This window comes from Copadichromis virginalis, linkage group LG18, assembly GCF_057382275.1.
Source record: "Copadichromis virginalis isolate Kocher_CV1m ecotype Utaka linkage group LG18, C_Virginalis_male_GT1.1, whole genome shotgun sequence".
Lineage (NCBI taxonomy): Eukaryota > Metazoa > Chordata > Actinopteri > Cichliformes > Cichlidae > Copadichromis > Copadichromis virginalis.
In genome coordinates, this window is record NC_140635.1 from 20574158 (window position 1) to 20586225 (window position 12068).

Below are 12068 nucleotides of genomic sequence, written 5' to 3' on the forward strand. Positions count from 1 at the left end.
ACCTTGGATATTAAAACTTCAAGCCTCCTGGGAAAATACACTGGCAGTGGACCGCAGAGAGTGTGAAGGAGTGGGTAATTTACAGTGTTCCTTATTTTTCATAAATCAGAGGTAAATGAGTCTTTTTCTGGATAAATCAAACTTGTTAATGCAATCGTAAAAGTATTTGAACTCTTTGAGAAGTATGCAGTTTTGGGGTTTTTCCTTTGGCAATTGCACTCAGCCAAAGTTAAAACCGTTTGTCCCAAAAGTTCCAAGATGCAAACAAATTCAGCTCCACGCAGCTGCCGTGCACATTAAATAAAATGTTGCATGCAGTATTCTTGCCATATGTGCATCTACGCAGAGTGCCTTTATTGGCAATGTTTTTTCAACTTTAATTGTATTAAAGGCATTGCTTACAAGAATGGACATAAAATAAGAGCAGATGGGAGCTGTGATACAAGTCAGCAAACACAAATCCTTTTGATCTACGCCTCCGCACCAAGCTTCACGAATTCACAAAATCAGCAAACTATAATTTCCATTCCCATTTTCACTTCATAAGAGTTGTACAACCCGATCAGTAATCTGTTCTCCCCAACTTTTTTTCTTAGACTTGCTGCTATTGTTTGGTGAGGCTGAAACCAAGACGGGGGGAATGCAAATTATTTATTATACACATTCATTTCTGTTGTCTTACATTGTTTATTTATGCTCGGATTTTTTGCAATAACAGCATTTTTCACTGGCTGCTGGCCCAGCGAATAAACTGCGGGAACATGATGTGATTTACATTCAAAAGCATTCCTCTGTGTTGCTCTCACAACTACAAAGCAGTCTGAGGAAGGAAACAGGACCATCTGTAACTTTCTTCTCTCTCAGTGGGACAGCGTACAGCAGCAACACAAAAAGCCTGTCTATATTTGCGCGCATGGATGATAATGCAAAGGTTTTGAGATGTTTGTGTTTTTTCTGAGTGGATTACTGAAGAGTATGAGCATGAGTTTGTGTATATGTATCTGTGCAAAAACTTTTTTCTTTAGGCAAAACACTTCTGGTCTGTCAAGACTTTCTTGGTGGTTTTTCTCTGTAGGTACTGCTGTGGAAAGGAAATGTTCATTTCACTAATGCTGTGAAATGGGCTGAAAAGAGCCTTTCACTGACTCATACAACTTTTCTCCATTTAGACAACATTGTCTGCTCAAGCTGGATAAACAATACTGCACAAAGTAGTCGCTGGAAATGTAGCAGATTCATGTAACAGAGATAACTAGATATTGTCTTCTTTACCACACATACTGATTTCTTTTACTTTTCTACAGTACACCTCCATTTTCAACTGTTTATGCTAGTCGCGGTTATTGGGTCCTCAAGCTGGCTGTCTCAGCAAAAATGATTACCTGCTGAAGGCTGGTCAGCTCATCTTTTTTTATTATTAGTTATCTGTAACCCCAGACTTTCACGTAGCTTCCTCTACAGCAGCACAGGACCTTATACCACATTTTCCACACATGCTGTAGTTCTCCCAAGACCTATAAATAGGCCTTGATTTTTTTTAGTGCAATCATTGTTTCATTGTTGCACTTTTGATTTGCAATCACACACTGATTGCGAGATTGCAAATCAACTGCTTACAGTTTTGTTATTTTATTGTAATACCTATACTAATTTAAATAAATATTACCTCTGGCTTATTCCCCCCATATGAGAATAATGAAAAAAGACTAAAACTAATGATGAAACTAATAAAAATTTAAATAAAAAAAGAATAACAAATAATAAAGACAGAACAGAAATGAGCAAACCCAAAAACTGATTTGAAAGTTGGCATGTGTTTGCTGACATTTGGGAGTAACACTATAGGTTGCTGCAGTATCTGCTAGCGACTAAATCAAAACCAAGGAGATTTTTTGTGCATAACCCTGTTTGCAACTAATTTCACCCAACGACAGCAGCCATTCACCAACAATGGCATGGGCTATGCATTTACAGAAATCATAGGTAATTTGATTGGCAGGAGGTTGCCTGAGGTCACTGAACGGTATCTAGACAGTCTAGGCAAAGTCATGTGTCAAGTGTTTCTTCCAGTGGCAAAAAACATTATAAAGAGGAGTTAAGGGTAGGTGGTAGGGTCCACCACTCATCTGGAACCGATGACTCTTCTGCTTTCTTATTTCCCTTTTAGTTAAATATTTTTTCTTGTTACCTCAGCCATTTTTCATTCTGCTGTATCCTGTTTTTCAGCTCATGATCTTGGCTTGAGTCATTTCTAGCAGCAGTGAACAAAACTGTTCTAATAAACCTGCTGCAAACGGCAGACCAGTGACCAAATGATGGAGAGATAGCGATGCATTCAGCTGCTAAAGACAGAGACATTTTTTTCACATGTATGAGTGAAGATTATAGAAGATGTTTTTACAAAACACCAGAAAATATTACTCTGAATTCCTTTTTACTAAATAAATAGGGTTAATGTGTTAGCACATGATTGCTTATCAGCCCAGCAGAGGCTTCATCCTGCATACAAAGTAGCAAACACATAATAAATTTCATATTGTTATATATATATATATATTTGAAAATAATATTGCAGAACTGTAAACAGTGACTTTGCATGTTTATTTCCCTCATGAAGAGCACAGATGGAGATGAATATCTCTCCCGCCTGTAATGTTTGAAGAACTAACAGAGGAGTCTAGTTCTTTTGTTTACTTAATTAACCTTCTTTGCTGGAATAAGCCAAAGTGAAAATGACACCAATTTCAGAGAATTTGCAACCGCTCTAATCTGAAAGGAGCTACGTCCAGCAGAGCATGCTATTTTGTGTCTCGGAGGGTGAGTGAGACACCCGCTAGAGCAAAGAGGGCTTGGATTTTGTGTCTTGTGTGGGTGCATGTGTATGTATTTGAGTGACTATGCCTCAGGAGGTTTGTTGCAACAAAAAAAACTCAATAGTACAACAAACAAGGAAAGCAAACAAGTCCTTTTTCTGTTTTCCTTGTTGATACATAGCTTTGATATTGGCCGTTCTTTTCTCAGCAAGGGGATGTGTACATACTAGAGATGGCACGATACCACTTTTTTATGTCCGATACCGATATCATAAATTTGGATATCTGCCGATACCGATATGAATCCGATATAGTGTTTTTTAATCAACAAAACTGTTTTTTAAATATCTTGCTGCATTTTGTATAAGTTCATACTCAAGTTTAAAACAACAACTACACTAAAGCTATTCTGTTATACCTGTATGCAAAAAAAAATATTTCATAGTTCAGCAATACTGATCAATCTAATAAACTTACAGTTTTTTACAGACGCTAGGACACATTTCCCAATACTTAGGTCACTTTTGCAAAACTCTTCACACAATCCTCCTAACTGACCGTCAGCTTGGCAAAGCAGTTCATTTCACATTCAAAATGCACTACAACTACCAAAACACTTCATTCAGGTCTCAAATAAACTCATTCTTCCAGAACACTAGCAAAGGTTGACAGCCGACAAACACACTTTGTCACCCACAAAACAATGACCTAAAAAACACTAACAACATGTAGCATTACACAGTGTTTTCTTGTGTAAAACAAGGACACATCTCTGTTTATAATTTCAATATATGTTACTGGAATGAATCAGACATCATGCAGAATTCGTTAATATTTGTTTATGTATTTTTATTATTTTTGCACTAAGTAATCCCAAAATACAAGAATTTGTATACACACCATCCACTGATACACATACAATAGTAATGCTAATCTACTCGGTCTTCTCCATTTGGCCACATCACATCTTATGTCATCTAGGGCAATACACCTAGGAAAGAATCTTCTGGCTGCCAGAATTGAAGGAGTTGAAAAATTGAAGGAGTAACACCTGTGTAGATGTTCATCTACAATGAGAATAAGCTGTGGCTGGTTAAACTGCATTTTTAGATTTAAAATATGTTTCAATAAAATATTGCTGTTGGATTTTGCTTTCTTTTCAAGTTTTGCATTATGTTATTGTTTTGGCCATAAGTTTAACAGTTTTGAAAACAGTATGTAAGCACATGCAAAATGTCCTGTACGTACAAAGATTTTTGGCAGTTGTTGTGTCTGAGTGAGAAGATGATTCATGAAATTTGAGAGATGTAGTCATTGAATGCATTTTGTGCCAAAACAATGATAACTGGTCCTCAGTTTAGCCCACATAGACTTCTGTTGTGCTCACTGTGTGAGGACTTTTGCAAACGTGACCTAAGTATTGAGAAATGTGTCCTAGCGTCTGTAAAAAACTGTAAACCTGCACCATCCTCCCTATTCTGGTATTTTAAAGAGTACTTAGCGTAAATATTAAGCAACCTAACTAATAGGGTTCCAACTCCCAGCAACAAAAATAAATAAATAAAAAATAGGGAACCACCCCTCACGCTCCACCTCATGATGCTTAATCGACGTAATCAACCTTAATTTGATGCAGTGTGAAAAAAAATGCACAGAAATCAATTATTTTTCAAGAAATATTAAATAGATTCAACATCTTTCTTCAACAAAATTGCAGACTGCACAGATGGTACCTTCCCAAAGGAAAAAGTACTATAGCTTACTAGGGTATATATATTATACTTAATAGTTACTATATACAGTAATGGACTTCTATTCATTTTGCATCAAATTAAAACTTTGGGTGTCAGATAATTATTTATTAAAAGCTAGACATTTTAAATGAGAATAAGAAAGAAAAGTATGTCTTTGTGCCCCCTTTTCCCTGTTAACGCCCTATCGGCCCCCCTGGCTAAACTTTGCTAGATCCGCCCCTGCACAGTTACAGCCGTCAGCTACGTAGAAAAAGATCCTCGAGTAGAAAGTAATATTAAATACATTCTAACAACAGCTGATCAAGCTTAAACGTGCTGCTGTTGTTCAGCCGCTGGTTTCCTCTTTCTGGTGCGAAGTGGGCCAAAAGCAAACTAGAGACACGGACTCACGACAGAAAAGCCGATCAGCTGATCATTAAGCAGTTTCATGATTGAAGTAGCAGCAAGAAGAAGCAGTCGCTCCATATATCGCTTGTTAAGCTTAATGCAGGAATGCTTTACAAACATTCAGAGATGGACTTACACACTTGCTTTACTTCTCTCGGGATAACTTTGTCGGAGATGAAATGCCGGGTTGCTAGCGAAGCTCCAAATGCTATCCAGACCACCACAGGTCCCGCATGCCACAGCCGCTCTATCACGTGATGCATACTGCTCCGATGTGCTAACGTTCTGAGGTGAGTTACGGCGTGTGGCAAGTTTTGTGAGGTGCTTTCGTGATATTTAATGGATCGGATTACATTTTTTATTTTTCTCCGATATCCGATCCAGTAATTTAGGTCAGTATCATACCGATACGTAATATCGGATCGGTCCATCTCTAGTACATACATACCTGTGTGAGCTTTTGTTTGTATGTTTATAGGTTTTTTTTTTTGTGTGTGTGTGTGTGTGTCTTCAGTATCATTGCAATGTCCCACTGTTACTCTGCCATTATAAATGAGGCATAATAGACAGGACTTATTTGTCAGTGAATATATGTGTTGACTTTTACTGCTAATTTAGTATATATAGACACAGACAATCTACAAGAGACAGAGATGACTTAAGAAGGCTGAACTGCACGTCTTTACCTGTGGTTTGCAGTTCGTTATGTAGTACGTGGGTGTAATAAACACCTCTGCAGTGTTAGCAGTGCTAATGCCTGTGCATCTTTACCACTGAGCAATTTGCATTTCAAATCATCTCCAGAGAGCGCTGTAACTCTTAAGTCCGGGATAAAGCGATTCAAATGTGGAATTGCTCTAATGCTAATTTAATGTTCCACTCTCTTGGACAGGTGCAGAGTCAGGGGGAGATTGGCTACAAGAGAACAAAGTCCTCACGGAGAAGGTACCGTCCGCATACACAAACATAGGCGCTCACCTACGTGTCGAGACACATTAATGAACATCCATATTTTTCCCTCTGGCTATAGTGTAATGTTCAATTTAATGGTCTAATGTTCCTTAATGACTGCTTTATGTGCATGGACTTATTGTGAATCTATCAACCTGAAGCACATCTAATCAGACAATTAGCCCTCATCTTGGGCTAATTTCCATGTATGTATTCATCACCATTAGTGGCTTTCTAATAGAAACACAAATGAATTGTCAGCTTTCTCTCACATAGTGCACACACACACCTATACAAACACACACACACACATACACACACACACACACACACACACACACACACACACACAAAACTCGCTTTCACTCCTTAATGAGGACATCAAATTGACATAATGCTTTCACTAGGCTAACCCTAAGCCCTCCCCTAATTTGATCCCCACAAGTGACTGTTGGTACCCACAAATATAGGACCTTTTTTTGGTCATCACAAAGATTATACAAATACACACACACACACACACACACACACACACACACACACACACACACACACACACACAACCCCGTTCAGCTATCTTAGCGAGGACCTTCATTAACACAATGCTTTCCCTAGCCCCTTACCCTTACCCTAACCATTAAAAATGAATGCCTAACCCTAACCCTAGGAGCCTTAAAGGAGAAAACTGGATGATCCAGCAGCCACTAGGACCACGCAATAAAAACTTCAGCAAAAGAGAACTAAATCAAACTCTCTCTTATACCTAACCATAACCTAATTGCAACCCTGACACTAAAACCACACTTTGAGCCTCAAAAATGGCTTTAAATGCCTTCAAATTTGTGAGGACCGGGTTGTGTGTCCTCGCAAGTGACTGTTGGTTCTCACAAGTATAGTAGAATGCAGGTTTCAGTCCTCACAAAGATAGCTAGACAGGAACACACACACACACACACACACACACACACACACACACATACAGTGTTGCATACAAATGATCCATATTCTTTACAAACACAGAAAGCTAGCGATCATCAAACCAAGATAAAAACATAGACCATCTGATCTTTCGGTATTAACCCCCATGTATAGTCCAGAGTTTCTAATTGCTCCCATTCAGGCGTGAAAAGGTTCTGACAGAAAGTCATCTATTGCAAACATGCATGAGAGAGCATGCAATCAGCTGTTAATGTTCTTCTGCCTGCAGATTGCTGAGATGTCGGCATTGTGATTTGTTCAGTCAGGTGTCTGTTATTTATTTAGCTTCAGTGTCAGTTTCAGGTTAATTGCTGTATCCTAAATAACAAATGTACACAAGTAATACATTCAGATCAAGTATCTCTAAGCTTGTATTAGTTAGTTATACAGTGCTTTACTTCTCTATCGGAGCATTTAAAGTGCTTTGTACTGCAAGCGTCATTCACCCAATCACACACACACACACACACACACACACACACACACACACACACACACACACACACACACACACACACACACACGGTACTTTCAACATCTTCATTCAATTCAATTAAATATTCAGTTAAATTTCATTTACACAGCGCAAAATCACAAGAACAGTTGCCTCAAAGCGCTTTATATTGTGAGGTAAAGACGCTACAATAATCCAAAGAAAACAGAGAAACCCCCAACAATCATATGAATCCTATGAGCAACCACTTTGGCGATAGTGGGAACAAAAAACTCCCTTTTAACAGAGAGAAACCTCCAGCAGAACCAGGCTCAGGGAGGGGCAGCCATCTGCCCTGACTGGTTGGGATGAAGGGAGGAAGACATTCTGTGCCTTTAAGCATTTTGCCTAATATTCATGCACACACTCACACTCTGATGGTAACTTTCAGTAGCTTGCCCAAGGATACTTCGACATATAGACTGGAGAAGCCGCAGCCATGATCTGTGGGCTGTAGCGCATAGCTGTTCTGCGCTAGTACAGCAATTCTCCAGGTTAATTCCATTAAGACTCCAACATGCTAAGCAGTTTCTTGACACTGTTCCATCTTATTCTTGCTCCTTACAGCTGATTTAAACTTCTTGGGCAAATCTGTGTACAGAGACTACGATGTAATCTACCCAAGTGGATGACGTTGATGCCAGTGTTTATGTTCATGTATAGACCTCATCTTTGAAGGATTGCAAAGAGTGTTGATTTAAATTGACAGAGAGAGACACAGCACTTCTTTTTTCACTCTTCAATAAACATTTTTCCAGTCTAGAAGGAATATACAGTTCATACACATGGCAGTAAACTTAAATTAGTATCCGTAATTTAATATAATATTATAAATAGATGTTTCTTCAGGTACGAGGCATTACTGCCTTATTGATGATATGTAAGTTTGAGTCGCACTCTCTGATTTGGGAATATGATGCACTGCTCTGTGTAATTACACATGGGTTAAACAGCTTTAGCATCTTTATCTCTTAATTAAATTTTCAGCCCTGGGACAAAATAGGAACACAACCTACACTGCTTATACACTGAACTGGGGAGAATCTTGCACAGATTTTAATTTTAGGCAGTGATTATCAGGAATGTAGCAGGTGTCCGTAGGATTGGTCTTGAGTGCCAGTACTTCAAACAGAATTTTTTTTTTCCCGGATAATAAAGTAAATCTATTAGTTGCATAAACAGGATTATGATTAGGACCAGTTTCACAGTTTACACACCATGCATAATATTTTTTCTGGCAGTCCTTACAGCAGTGATTGTTGTGTGCATATTAATCACTTCAACATAATTTAATTTCATCTTACATTTTAACTGCAGGTTAATAAAGTGTTCAGTATTTTCACAAGTTACTTCTGTATGGAGCCACATTAATTACATTATTAATTGTGTTACATAGAAGAAAAAAGTATATTTTTGCAGTGTGAAATTATTGTGTGAAATTATTTTTACTTGCAATGTTGGTCTTGTGGTTTTAACATTTATGTGAACCTTTTGATTGTGACTGAGAATCAGGACAGACAGCAGTCTTTCAGCTGGAGATTTAAATGTTTCTGACTTTGTCATCAATTGGATAGAAGAATGGACTGAAATGCAGACACAAGAACAATATGAAGTAAATATCACGAAGTCTATGTGGTTACTTAGTGGTGTGCTGTTTATTCTGGCAGCTGTTTGTTCTCTGTCTCTTGGTTCTAGTTTTACTTATCCTGTGTCATTGTCTTGATTATATGAAAACAGCAGTTGAACATTGTGGAAGTCTTTATTGATGTGTCTTTATTGTCTTCTTTTGTCCGCTTTTATAAATCGGTGCGTGGGGAGGCTCGGCTAATTTGGGTAGCACAGAAGTAAGAGAAGACCTTTTCTGCCTGCCTAGATATATAGACCTCCTCTTTGAAGGCCTGCAAAAAGTATTGGTTTGAATTGACAGGGATACACACCACTTCTCTTGAATAAGCACTATTTCAGTCTAGAAATAATCAGATCAACATACATGTGTCAGTATAATTAAATCATTGTTTCAATTTCAGGATGTTTCTTTTTTTAATGGATGTTTCTTCAGGCTTTACCGCCTTATTGATGATATGCAGTTTCCATCTCTCATTATGTGTATGTTTAAATAGCCTGTTTTCTTTTTTTTGGGTTTTCTTTGGTTGTTTCCTTTTCTTTTTTTGAACGTAGTTATTATTTTTTCATTGTGGGTTGGTAATATGTAGTTTTCATTTTTTACATTTTTTGAAATCCTTTTTTTTGTTTTTAATCCTGTTAAATCAGGGAATTGGAGGAAGGAAAGTAACAAGACACAGCTGAAACTAATCTGGATAATGACAGGGGAGGAAGTACAACTAAATGTAAAACACAGGAGACAAATGATTACCAAAATAAAACCGTTAATAATTTCAATCGGAACTGAGACACTGAACATGTGTGCTTAACAGGAGGGAAAACACACGGGGAGGAAGTAGAAGGAAACACAGAGGAAAGTAATTAACTCATTAGGTACAAAGTGTAACTAGAATTAAAATACAACCAGGACTGGAGACCCTGGAAAACTAGAGAAATGAGAATAAAAAAATAAACTATAAATGAAACTAAGAACAAAGCAGTCAGCCAGACAGCATCTAATAGTAAGCGTGAATTTAACCTCCAAGAAACTCTAGTCGATCACAATAGACTATAATGTTGTTGAGACTGACACAAATGAACACATCAGAATGCAGATGTATATCCTTGATTTGTTTTATATAGTTTAAAATTGAAGGGAACCAGGGAAAACTCGCCATGGATAGCTTCTTTATCATCGTAATGGAACACTTGTAGAGGTTCGATAGCAGCAGAGAGAGAACAATTACTTGTAGCAAAAAAGAGTAAAATGGAAGACAGGAGGTAAAACGATGATAGTGGAATAGCAATTGACAATTTTTGTTGCTGCTTTGTTTGCAACCTTTAGACTGATTAAACAGTTTGATTACTCCTGCAGTCATTAAATATGAGAAGAGGCAGCAGCAGCCATGATTTTGAATCAACTTAGCTAGCAAATATGTGGTCAAGCATGCAGAAACAAAATTTATTTCAGAGTGAGCCAGTTTATTCTGACTGAAGTGCTCTGATTGAGCTTATCCTCTGGGTATTGGTAGCATGTCGAGCAGCTACTGAGAGAGAGACAACGGATGAGAAGGCGATACAAGGGCTTGAATGGCAGGAGAATAACAAGTCGAAGCCCAGAGCATGAGAAACATATACACAGACAAAAAGGAGAGGGAAAATCAAAAGAGATGGAGAGAGGGATGGTAGACAAAGAGGAAGGCTAAGCAGAGTGGAGACGAGGTGAGAGTGACAGCAGTGGAAGCCTTTGATCTTAGGCTTCTAATCAATGGGGATTATGGTCTCTGTGCCTGTGTCAGTCCTAATTATTGCACCGGCACATAGAGACAGTGGGCATCCAGAAAAACAGCAGACAAATACAACCCCATCTTCCAAAAAGAGGCATTCTGCAAAGCTCCATATAGGTGAATATGATCAGACACATGAAGTGTTTGACAGGACACAGAAATCCAGCGTGGAGATGGATTCAGCATAGAAAGTTGATTCTGGTCATATTAAAATCGTCTCTGGAGACTGCACTGCCATGACTAGTCAAACCGGAGTGACTGTAATGTGCCAGCGGGGAGTGCATCTCCACTACGGGGAGTAAACATTGTGAATACATGACATGGGAAATCACATGAAACATAACGTAACAGAAGACTGTAAACTGCAGCATAAGGATAGGCAGAGCCTGGAGAGCTACTTTTAAATCTTTGAATTCTTTCAGCTTCCAGTGACAGCAGATGGATTCCACTGACTGCATCTAGGGAGTTAAGATTTTACTGATGTTTTCCTGAGACACAGTCTGAAATATGATGGATTATGCATCTCGTCCCTAATGCTTTTCTCCTCTTTTGTATTTACACATAGCACTGTAAACTGCAAAACACTGTCAAAGTATAATTCATAGTATCCAAGAATTTTTAGGGAATAGCCTAAAAATATTTAATGCACATTTAATACATAACATGCTATTTCATTGAGTCAGTGGGTTCCTGCAGAATTGCAGATCTGCATTAAATACTGGAAGACTATGTGTTAAATATGCTAAAGCATGAATGTGCTCACACTTGGCAGGTTTGGTTTGATTAAAGCATACTCTGGTGCAGTTGCTCTGTTAGAATGGCTCATTTGAGCAACTGCAGATGCTGCCATCCCAACTTTTGTGCTCATATTGCTTCAAATTTTGTGCACTTTCCATGAAATGTTGACAGCACAGATCAAAGTAATCTAAGGCTACGTTCACACTGCAGGTCTTAATGCTCAATTCCGATTTTTTGATCAAATCCGATTTTTTTGTCTGCTCGTTCACACTACAAATAAAATGCGACAGCAAATGCGCTCTAGGGTGAACGCTCAAAGCGGCCCGCATGCGCAAAAGAAGACGTCACACACAACGTGCTCTGTTTAGACCCAGAGCAAACTATATTGTTTGACTGATGGCCCTTAATATAAAGACTTCGGACTTCATGTTTCCCAAGTTTTGCTTTAAGTTATTTTGTTATTTACATAATAATGTAGATAACCTAATAATGATCCTTATTGCTGTTTTAGAGGAGCGGTGCTTCAAAGGATAGTTGCAGATTTCTGTCAGAATCTGCAGGTTAT

The 12068-nt window shown here is 38.2% G+C and overlaps 1 protein-coding gene across 1 annotated transcript in view; it reads left to right on the forward strand.

The window, feature by feature from the left end:
• tnr (tenascin R (restrictin, janusin)) overlaps nucleotides 1-12068 on the forward strand; it is a 214896-nt gene that overhangs the window by 101991 nt on the left and 100837 nt on the right. The window contains exon 3 of the mRNA XM_085438251.1: nucleotides 5847-5899. The gene's annotated coding sequence lies outside the window, so the exon portion shown is untranslated. The remainder of the gene's footprint in view (nucleotides 1-5846; nucleotides 5900-12068) is intronic.